We start from the raw sequence: 12181 nt of genomic DNA, 5'->3' as shown, positions 1-12181 counted from the left end.
TTACTTCTGTAAAATATCTGGGAGTATGCGTGCGGAACGATTTGAAGTGGAATGATCATATAAAATTAATTGTTGGTAAGGCGGGTACCAGGTTGAGATTCATTGGGAGAGTGCTTAGAAAATGTAGTCCAGCAACAAAGGAGGTGGCTTACAAAACACTCGTTCGACCTATACTTGAGTATTGCTCATCAGTGTGGGATCCGTACCAGATCGGGTTGATGGAGGAGATAGAGAAGATCCAAAGAAGAGCGGCGCGTTTCGTCACAGGGTTATTTGGTAACCGTGATAGCGTTACGGAGATGTTTAATAAACTCAAGTGGCAGACTCTGCAAGAGAGGCGCTCTGCATCGCAGTGTAGCTTGCTCGCCAGGTTTCGAGAGGGTGCGTTTCTGGATGAGGTATCGAGTATATTGCTTCCCCCTACTTATACCTCCCGAGGAGATCACGAATGTAAAATTAGAGAGATTAGAGCGCTCACGGAGGCTTTCAGACAGTCGTTCTTCCCGCGAACCATACGCGACTGGAACAGGAAAGGGAGGTAATGACAGTGGCACGTAAAGTGCCCTCCGCCACACACCGTTGGGTGGCTTGCGGAGTATGAATGTAGATGTAGATGTAGGAGTTGCAAGGAGCAATGTCTGGAGAGTAGGGAGGTTGCCGAATGGCTGTAATTCCATGTTTGGCCAAGAAATTTCAGATCAAGTGGGATGAATGCGTGGGGGTGTTGTCGTGGTGCAGTTGCCAGTTTTTTGCCGTCCACATGTTTGGTCTTTTGCACCGAACTGCGTCATGGAGTCACTGGAGAATATCTTGACAGTACTCCTTTGTCACTGTTTGTCCTTCTGGTGTGTATTCGCGATGCACAATTCCCCGGACATCAAAGAAGACAGACAGCATCACCTTGATTTTGCTTTGTACCTGCCACACTTGCTTCGGCCTTGGACACTTGGGATGCTTCCATTGCCATGACTGTCTTTTTATTTCTGGGTCGTACCCATACACCCGTGACTCAACTCCAGTTATCACACTGTTCAGAAGCCCAGGATCAGTGTTGGTGGTGTCCAGAAGGTCCTGTGTAACGTCAAAACGGAGGTCTTTTTGTGCTGGTGACAACAACTTGGGCACGAATTTTGCAGCCGCTCGGTGCATGTTCAAATCTTCATGAAAAATTGCATATGCAGGATCTTTACTCACTCCAGCCTCTTCGGCAATCCCCCTCATGGTCAAATGACAATCTGCCATCACCAAATTTTGCACCCTCTCAACAACAGCTGCACTCCAAGCAGTTTGGGGCCTGTCAGAATGCTGGTCACTCTCCACTGATGTGTGGCCATTTCTGAATCAGTTGAACCACTCCTTAATTTGTGTTACACCAATCGCATCTTCTCCAAACACCTGCTGAATCTTAAGATTTCTTTAGCTTTGAGAATCACCAAGCTTTTCACAAAATTTGTACAACACGTTCAGTCATCTTGAGAGAATCGGTAATCTGAAGAACACGCTGTGTAGCATCTCACTCAGTGACCGACAGGCACCGACTGACACGCTGGAAGGCAGGGACAAAACTCGTGCATGTGCATAAAGGTCTCTTCCGTTACTGTGTACAGTGGCGACGCACTATCATCTCTATTTTGCGTGGGAAAATCAAAGGTCTAATACTTTTTAGACACACCTCGAAAAAAGTTACATTGACACCAACCATGTCTTCTGTGTACCTCACATTTTTGTCAGGCAGTGTATAGTGTGATGACTTCTGGTAAAGATTATAATGAAACGTATTTTTCCTTTCGCACTCTATTTTCCTCAAATAAGGGAAATCTGCAAATCATCACAGAATTAATGATATACAATCAGAAACAATGAAATTTCAAAAGAAGCTGTAGTGGAGAAATGGCAGTACACTTAAATACATCCAGCTTGTCACTGACACAGCATCATATTATTGATGTCACATCACACAGCTCAGTGCGCTAACCACTATACTACACAGAAGAGCCAAAGAAACTGGTACACCTGTCTACTATCGTGTAAGGCCCCCGCGAGCATGCAGAAGTGCTGCAACGTGAAATGTTCAAATTACAAGAGTGTTCCTGGAGCCACTATGTAGCAATTCTGGACTTGTGGGGTGTGGCACTGTCCTGCTGAAATTGCCCAAGTCCATCGGAATGCACAATGGACATGAAAGGATGTAGGTGATCAGACAGGATGTTTATGTGTGTTTCACCAGTCAGAGTCATATCTATACATATAGGAGTCCCATATCACTCCAACTGCACATGCCCCACACCATTACAGAGCCTCCACCAGCCTGAACAGTCCCCAGCTGACATGGTCCGTGGATTCATGAGGTTGTCACCATAACCGTACACGTCCATCCGCTCGATACAATTTGAAACGAGACTCGCCCTATCGGGCAATATGTTTCCAGTCATCAACAGTCCAATGTCAGTGTTGACAGGTACACGCAAAGTGTAAAGCTTTGTGCCGTGCAGTCATTTGAGGGTACACGAGTGGGCCTTCGGCTCCGAAAGCCCGTACTGATGATGTTTCGTTGAATGGTTCGCGTGCTGACACTTGGCCTAGCATTGAAACCTGCAGCAGTTTGCGGAATGATTGCACTTCTCTTCTCTTCAGTCATCATTGGACCCTATCTTGCAGGATCTTTTTCCGGCTGCAGCAATATCAGAGATTTGATGTTTTATCGGCTTCCTGACATTCGTGGTACACTTGTAAAATGGGCATACAGGAAAATCGCCACTTCATCGCTATCTCAGAGATGCTGAGTCCCATATTTCATGTGCCAACTATAACACCAGTTAAAACTCACTTAAATCTTGATAACCTGCTATTGTAGCAGCAGTAACCAATCTAACAACTGTGCCAGAAAGTTGTTGTCTTATATAGGCATTGCTGAGCGCAGTGCCATCTTCTGCCTGTTTACGTATCTCTGTATTTGAAAATGCATGCCTATGCCACTTTCTTTGGCCCTTTAGTGTATATTATATACTCAATCAGTGATGGCAAGCATCACTTATGTCTCAAAAGAAAATTGTACCTGTTGTGTGGCACAATGTTTGTATATACTTATCAAACTCCACAGGAATGCCTTCCTTTCCTCATGAAAAAGCCAAAATTAATGAAGGGAGCACACTGAATAAGACTGTGAACCTGGCCTGCAAATTACTTCATAATGCACATATGATCAACCTGTCAAGTGTAGCTATAAAATCACTATGTGCATTTATACACTAGATGTTTTCAGGTATTTTCTCAGTAATTTGCAGCCAGCATTTATCTCATATATTAACACTTTAGAATTTCACTTGCATTAGAATTTCACAAAAATATGGTGTCAAACACACAACAACAAGTTTTTAAACAAAAATTGCATCAGTATGTTGACCGCTCTAACTGAGGCATGTACATTTTAATGACATCTGAAAGAAATCTTCAGTTAAAATTGCATCCTACTAATTCAACTGAGCATAAAAAACAACATGGATGAGTGGCTGCAGTTCTGTAGTAAGGGTTTAATTACACTGGTCACAGTAATGAATCAGCCAATATGGAAGTAAAACATTTGATCTTTTTTGTGTAGCATGAAAAGTGAACTTCAGCAATATGATGAAGCTCTTGGTACAAAGAGAGTAAGTAATTACTTTTAAACACTTTCTTGTGAATATTACAGTGAAGACGTGCCAATATTACTGCAATATTTAATGTAAGCACTTAATAAAAGATGCACAGTCACTAGTTCTGAAGGCAAACTGTTGTAGCATTGTGGAGCTCTGTAGCAATACATCTGCAGGCATGGAGTAACTTTCCTTGTGCTAGGCGAGGGAATTTGTCACAATATGAGCCCACATTTATTACCACAGGCCAGTTGAAGGTTATACTAGTTTACTGAATGCATCTTGAGATGGATTTCCTGGAAGATAATAAGCATGAAGAAAGCTATGAGTATCAGATATTGACTGCTCATTTCTAAAACAGTATCCACACACATAAGTCAGATAGGTAATTTATTTTATGCTAATGCAAACCTATATATTAATATCCATATCACATATTTCAGTTTCAAACAATGGAAAATCTAGGATGGAATATGATAATATTATGAAAATGATAGTCTAGCTACTCACCAATTAGTAGATATGTTGAGCTGCAGATAGTCACAACAAAAAGAATGTCAGAAAGTAAGCTTTCAGCCAACAAGGCCTTCATCAGAAATAGACAACACACACACACACACACACACACACACACACACACACACACACACTGTTTGTGGGAGCATACAGGGATGAGGTGAAGAGAGGTGCTGTCAGGAGGGAGGAGGGAGTGGAAAAGGAGAGAAGTAAAAAGATGGCGAGTGCATTGGTGGAATAGAGGCTGTGTAGTGCTGGTATGGAAACAGGGAAAGGGCTAGATGGTAAGAACAATGACTAGCAAAGGTTTAAGCCAGGAAGATTACAGGAACATAGGATATATTGCAGGGAGCATTTCTACCTGTGCAATTCAGAAAAACTAGTGTTGGTGGGAAGGATCCATATGGCAGGGACTGTGAAGCAGTCACTGAAATGAAGAACGTCATGTTGGGCAGCATGCTTAGCAACAGGGTTGTCTAGAAGTCAGCGGCCATTCATGCGGACAGACAGGTTGTTGATTGCCATGTCATGAAGAATGCAGCTCAGTGGTTGCAGCTTAGCTTGTAGACCACACGACTCATTTCACAGGTAGTCCTGCCTTTCATGGGATAGGTGATGCTTCTGATTGGACTGGAGTAGGTAGTTGTGGGAGGATGTATGGGACAGTACACTTAGGTGTACTACAGGGATATGAGCCATGAGGCAAGGGATTGGGAGCAGAGGTTGTGTGGGGGGCGAATGAGGATACGTGTAGGTTCAGCAGGCGACAAAATACAACTGTGGGAGAGGTGGAAAGGATAGTGGGTAGAACATTCCTACATTTCAGGGCATGATGAAAGGTAGTTGAGACCCTGGCAGAGAATGTGATTCAGTTGCTCCAGTCTTGGGTAGTACTGGGTTATAAGGGGAATGCTCCTCTGTGGCTGGATGGTGGGATTATGGGAGGCGGTGGGTGACTGGAGAGACAAGGCACAGGAGATCTGTTGTTGTACAAGTCTGTGTAGGAGGCCTGAGTGAGACCCTTACCTTGGTATATTTTGAGGACTGCTCATCACTACAGATGCGATGGCCACAGGTGGCTAGGTTGTATGGAAGGGACTTCTTGGTTATGGACTGAAGTTCAGATGTAGCCAACCTTGAGGTGGAGGTCAGCATTGAGAAAGGTGGCATGTTGGGTTGGGTAGGACACGGTGAAGTAAAAGGGGTAGAAAGTCTTGAGGTTCTCACCCTAGACCCAGATCATGAAGAAGTCATCAATGAATCTGAACCAGGTGAGGGATTTAGGATTCTGGGTGTTTAGGAAGGATTCCTCTTGATGGCCCATGAATAGGTTGGCATAGGATGGTGTCATGTGGATGCCCATAGCCATACCCCAGATTTGTTTGTAGGTTAGAAGTAATTGTGGGTGAGGATAGAGTTGGTCATTGTGACTAGTAAGGAGGTTGAAGGTTTGTAATCTGTTGGGCATTGGGAAAGATGGTCTTCAATAGCAGTAAGGGCATGGGCATTAGGGATGTTAGTGTAAAGGGAGGTAGCATCAACAGTGATGAACAGGGCACCAGAATCAGTAGAGGAAATGGTTGGCATCTTTTATTTAGGAGGGTAGGTTGTGGGTAATAGGTGTTGGTCTATGAGAGCAGAGATTCTCTCAGTGAGGGCACAGTAATTGGCCACAAAGGAGTGTTCTAGGTTTATGGACTTTAGGAAGCATGTAGAAGGTAGGAGTGTGGTGAGTGGTAGGAGTGAAGAGAGAGATGGACTCAGGGGAGAGGTTCTGGGTTGGGCCTAAGGAATTTGAGGAGAGACTGGGGATCCTGCTGGATTTCTGGAATGGGGTCACTGTGGGAAGATTTGTTGGTAGATAAATCTGACAGCTGACAGGGTCTTTCTGCCAGGTAATCCTTGCGGTCTAAAATGACAGTGATGGAGCCTTTGTCTGTAGGTAGGATTATAAGGTTGGGGCCAGTTTTTGGGCAGTAGATTGTGGCTCTTTCTGTGGATGTAAGGTTAGTTTGCATATTGAGGGATTTGGGGAATTATGGTGAGGCAAAGTTTGAGGTTAAGAAATTCTGGAAAGTTAACATGGGGTGATTTGGGGTCAGTGAGGGTGGTTTATGATTGGATGGAGGAGTGACCTGAGTCAGGCAGGGTTCAATATTGGTTGTGTTCGAGTCTGATTGGTAAGGTTGGTGGCGAAAAAGTGTTTCCACTGTATGGACCAGGAGAAGGAGAGAAGGTCTTTAACATGTCTTGCATGACTGAATTTGGAAGAGGGGCAAAAGTGAGGCCTTTGGTAAGGACTGATACTTCTGTGGGGGCTACGACCAAAGTTGGACCCCAAAGCCCTCAACATGCAAACTAATCTTACATCCACAGAAATAACCACAATTTGCTACCTAAAAACTGATCCTGAAATTATAATCCTATCTACTCACACAAACATGACTGCTGTGTGTGGCTGCCAAGGCATACAGTTGTCATTGTTATGTGTGAACTGCATTTACATGAGTGAGTGGGTGTATGTTGCCTAATTTGAAAGAAGGCCTTTTTGGCTGAAAGCTTACTTGTTTGACAGTCTTTTTGCTGTGCCTAACTGCAACTCAGCATCTCCACTACATGGTGAGTAGCAATCTATCCTCTTCATAATATCGTCATTATTCCATCCTGGATTTTCCGTTGTATGTATTAAGTTTTTCTGACAAGCTGCACATTCATGAAGATTTTGTCACTGTGGATCAACAGACTGAATGTATCTTAATCTAAAGTGCTCACAAATTGAAGGAGACTGGAGGTAATGTTTCTTATAACTAACTTGAGAAAAACTTACAATCCACAAAAAAGAATAGCTGAAAGAATCAGTACACCAAACAACTCTTGAACTGGTGAAAAATTGGGAATAACTGACCAGGCAGAGAAAATCCAAACAAGTGTTGTGTTATGTGAAATGAATGTTCATTATGTGACCATATGCTTCCATACACTTGCTGCTGTTTTCTTCATTCCAGCCACCAGCCACACTTCTAACGTTATTGGGACAACCCTTCAAATTAGTTACAGCATTATCTTTCATCTAATTTCTGAAGAAAGAAGAATTAGTTTCCACTGTTTGTGAGCTGTTCTGAATAGTTGTTGCTGGTTTTACTTGTTCATTAATCTGGTTTCCAACCAAATGCCATTATTCATTCCAAGGGCGCTCAGTCCAGTTTAGGTTGTGGGCTTGAGGAGACCGAACAAACGAATCTTCAGAATTATTTTTTTTTAACAACGATGCAATATGTAGAAAAGAACATGATGATGCAAAGCAGCACTCTTTATAGTGCCAAGCTAGTTTGTGTTCACAGTATGGAAATCACCCTGTAGGGTTCGCAAGATATTCTGTAAACTGTCGCACTGAAGGCAGCCCACATATTTGTGAACACTGCAAAACTATTTACATTCCTACACTTCTGTGAAGGTGGGGTTTCATTGTTTCCATTAGTTGTGGTCTCAATCCTGCAGTGATGTCATCTGAGATAGAAATGATTAAAGAAAACTGGAATTTTATCATGAAAAGGAAAAAAGCTGATGATTACACACTGAGAAAAAATATGAGTGAGTGATGCATTACATATTGAAATTTATTCATCTTTTTGTGATAAAGGCAATAGTTTATGTACTGATTTTGTAGGTGTCACAAAATGTTTTCAAATATATTTTTCAGTGTTAACATGATATAAACATTTGGTAAATCATAAGTGTGAATATCATGGCAAAAACAGTAACATTAGTTCTTGTACCTGACAGTGATCCAGATTCCCTATCAAACCGCAGTATCACTACGGAGAGGGGCATACTGTGGTTGGTGACCAACTACAGTTTCTCACAGGTCCGCTAATTGTGGAAGCCGAAGGTACTCTAGGCGTGCCCCTGGCAGATTTTTCGTCTTAAATATGAACATAAATTCACCTACTGATACTTGCGTTTTATCACTGGAATCCTTAAGACCAAGCCATTTGATACATTGTTCCATCTATTACATGTGTTTCAGACTTCTCTCTCAGGTGTTCACTCTGGACTGATATTTTACGCTTACAATGACCTTGGTGTGTTTTGGACTCCTAGATGTGCTCAGTCATTACCGACCACTTGGAACTGCCATTTGTTCCGACAATCACCATTATTGTATGCTGATGGATTCTGAACTTTTTCTACATACACCAAGTAGGACAAAAAGAAGTAATACAATGTAAGGTGATATTTCTTGCTGCCTTGAAGGAACAAAGATAAAAATCTTACAACATGCAATAACTGCCTTTTTCTGACTTACATATACCCCACGATATCACCTGAAATGAAAGAAAGAATTGAGAGGGCTTCTCTTAAATTCTATCCTCTAGACTGGCAGTCATTCAAAGTATTCAGGGCAAGAGTACTCATAAACTTGTTACAGGCTGCAGTAAATACTGGTGCTACTTGTGAACTTGTCAGTCCAGAGGAATTGCTGTCCTATCCCACTGACGCTGCCAGGCTAGTATGTTGCAGTGGCGCCCTCAGACTAGACAGAGCTGTGCAGCACCCAAGTGCCAAAGTGTGGATGCTAGAAGCCTTGGATTACCACTGGAATTAGGATTTCATGTAAAAGAAAGAGAGAGTTGTACATTGCCTCAAAAAAATCAGATGACCCTAACCTTTTAAATAGCTATAAAAATACTGTAAAATATTTAACAAAGTCATTCAGAAATGAAAAAGTATGCATCTGTGCTCCACTAATGAAACCAAAACTATATGGGAAGTGATACAAAATGAGACTGGTGCAAATTACCCCAACAAGACCCAAAATATTGCTCTTAACAATGAAGGTAAGCTAGTTCAGAATCAAGATATTGTAGCTAAAATCTTTAATGAGCACTTTTTAACTGTTGCTGAGAAAACAGCATGCAAAGGCTCTTCAGAAAAGGCAATAAAAACGCTGAAAGAACATTTCTCTAACTCTATAGACATGATAGGTATGGCCCCCATAACTGTGCAAGAAGTAAGAAAAACCATAGTTTCTCTAAAAAGTAAAAAATCATCGTGTGTAGACAATATTTCCAGCAAACTGCTGAAAGCCATCTGTAATCAACTCTCTAAAGTTCTAGCTCATATATTCAGTGCCTCTCTAAATCAAGGTATCTTCCATGACGAAATGAAGTATGTTACTGTGAAGCCCCTGTACAAAAAAGGTGATCCCACAGATGTTTGCAACTATCATCCTGTCTCTCTTGTAACAGCATTTTATAAAGTCTTTGAAAAATTAATATACATCAGGATTGAAAAATTTGCACTAATTAATAAACAACAATTTGGTTGCAGATCAGGTATATCTACAACTGAAGCAATTTATGCACTTACATAAATAACGTTTTAGAATGCCTTGACAAGAAAAAAGTACCCGTTGGCATATTCTGTGACCTGACTAAGGCTTTTGACTGCGTCGATTACAGAATACTTTTAGAAAAAGCAGCCCAATATAGAATCCGTGGACAAATGGGTAACTGGCTCAGATCATATCTAGAAGACAGACAACAAAAAATAGTATTAGGTGTTAACAATCTACAAGTAGGAGAGGTAGAGTCTGACTGGGGAACAGTACATCATGGAGTTCCACAAGGGTCAGTACTTGGTCCCCTCTTATTTATTATATATATATTAATGACCTACCCCTGTCCTCAAACAGTGCTAGCAATATCACAATGTTATCAGATGATGCAAGTATTAGGTCAGCCAGCAAAACCTCCACTGATGTAGAGTTAAATGCCAACCAAGCACTTGCAAATGCTCTGAACTGGTTCACAGCATATTCTCTAGCAATAAACCTCAGTAAAACAAATTATATGCAGTTCCAATCCAGACAAGATTAACATTGCACACGAGAGCAAACAGTTACAGAGCGTTGAGCCAACAGTTACAGAGCATTCAGTGCACAAAGTTCCTAGGCGTTCACATAGATAACCAGCTCAACTGGGAATTCCACATACAGCAAACACTAAAAAAGCTTAGCTCAGCAACATTTGCCATCCAAATAATCTCCAAAACTGGAGACATCAACGTATCAAGGTCTGCATATTTTGGCTACTTTCATTCAGTAATGTGCTACGGAATAATCTTTTGGGGCAACTCACCACTTTCAAAAAAAATTTTGTAAGCCAGAAAAAAGTGCTCCGAATTATATGCAGTGTTCCTCCAAGAACCTCGTGTCACAACCTTTTTAAACAGTTAGGTATATCAACCACTACGTCACAATATCTCCTCTCACTCATGGCTTTCACACTTCGCAGTTCCTCTGCATGTGAAACAAATGAGGCACACCATCATTACAACACAAGACAGAAATGAGATATGCACAGTGAATGGAAAAATCTGTCTCTGGTACAAAAAGGGGTAAAGTACACAAGTACAAAAATCTTTAATGCACTCCCAAGTAATATAAAGTATCTAAAAGAAAATAAAATGTTATTCAAAAAAAGCTAAAGGAATTCCTACGGGAAAAATGTTTCTACTCTTTAGATGAATTCTTCAGCTGAGATAAATAATTTGAGTAGGAGTTCAGATTATTTCCTTTGTCATTATATCTGAATTGTTTTTTTATCAGTATTGTATTTTTGTACTGTATTGTTTATTATCTCTATTACATTATTGTATTGTGCCAGTTTTGAATCATTCATCTACCATGTGTAATACACCAGTATGTATTGTATTGTATGATATCTACATTGTATCTGCTTTGACTCGTTCCACATCCATGCGTAATCACACCATACTGGATCTATGAAATACGTGTCTCAAACACATAAAATAAAGTAAATAAATATGGCACCACAAACAATGCATGGGCTGGCACTATATAGGGCCTAATGCAGACAGAGAAAATGTCTGATCCATACTATTTTGGCAGCAAGCTACTGTTTAAAATATTTTGATATATACTTCTGTTCATTTTTCCATCAAGCAAATCTAATAGTCCAAATCTGAAAACAGAGAAACAACCCCAGACTGTATTTGCATTCAGGAGGACAGAGGTTCGAACCTCTGCCTGACCATCCAAATCTGATGTTTTCCCTACTTTCCTCAGATTTTTTTAAACTTAATGTTGGGATGGTTCTACTAAAATCGACAGGGCTGATTTCCTTACCAGTTGTTCCTCAATGTGAGCTTGTGGTCTGTCTCTAATATCATCATCACTGATGTAATGTTAAATTCTAATATTCCTCCTTCCTTCCTTTACTATTTGCCAGCTCCCTCTGTACTCTTTATCATACAGAAAACATCTACAAGGACCCATCCCCTGTGCATACTGCTGTCACACCTACTGAAGGAATCTTCTCACTGGGGCCGTGTAATATCACATTTTATTAATGGAAATAACTGTGTCTGATACTGTACTTTGTGTAGGAACCAAAGACATTACTCCTTGCATAAGAAAGGCAAACATTATCATTGCATAATCTCTATTGTTGAATATAATGTTAATGACTCTGATTTTGTTCTTGCTTTGAAAAAGGTAAGGGGAACTTATAATTGTGAATATTACATATTACAACTCAGTGGTAAAAGCTGTATTCAAGGAAGAAATAAATGAGTGGCCATCTCTGATAAATAATTAGGTGAGACTCAAACACAAATATTACTCTTTCTAGTGATCCTAATTAAAATAGAAAGTTTCAGTTAACTACATTGATGTGGAGTTGGAGAGACACTGGGTAGATTGGCAAACATACCTGCAAATAAACATGGTGACTTTCAATGGGTACAAGAGCATGCAGCAAGGAATTTGCCACAGCTCTTTACCAACATATTACAACACAATAAAACACCTACAAGACAAGTTTAGTTTCAATGGACATTTCAAAACACAATCTGAAGACTAAGGATGCATGCTAATCTTGACTATAAAACCATAAAATACAGTAAAAATAACTATATAGCCATATGTGGATAACATACACCTGTGTGTTTTACCTGTGAGCTAGTGATTCTGGATAGTTTTGGTTGTTTCTACACTTAATCTATTTTCA

General features: G+C 40.7%; 1 protein-coding gene across 2 annotated transcripts in view; it reads right to left on the bottom strand.

Moving 5' to 3' along the window:
* Positions 1-3526: 3526 nt before the first annotated feature.
* Positions 3527-12181, bottom strand: part of LOC126263034 (sialin-like) — a 276453-nt gene continuing 267798 nt past the window's right edge. Inside the window, exon 12 of one of the 2 annotated variants that reach the window (XM_049960003.1) lies at positions 3527-3928. The gene's annotated coding sequence lies outside the window, so the exon portion shown is untranslated. The remainder of the gene's footprint in view (positions 3929-12181) is intronic. The other variant, XM_049960002.1, reaches the window with a different exon arrangement.

Source organism: Schistocerca nitens, chromosome 6, assembly GCF_023898315.1.
Source record: "Schistocerca nitens isolate TAMUIC-IGC-003100 chromosome 6, iqSchNite1.1, whole genome shotgun sequence".
In the NCBI taxonomy this organism is placed as follows: Eukaryota; Metazoa; Arthropoda; class Insecta; order Orthoptera; family Acrididae; genus Schistocerca; species Schistocerca nitens.
This window is presented reverse-complemented; position numbering and strand designations above follow the sequence as displayed.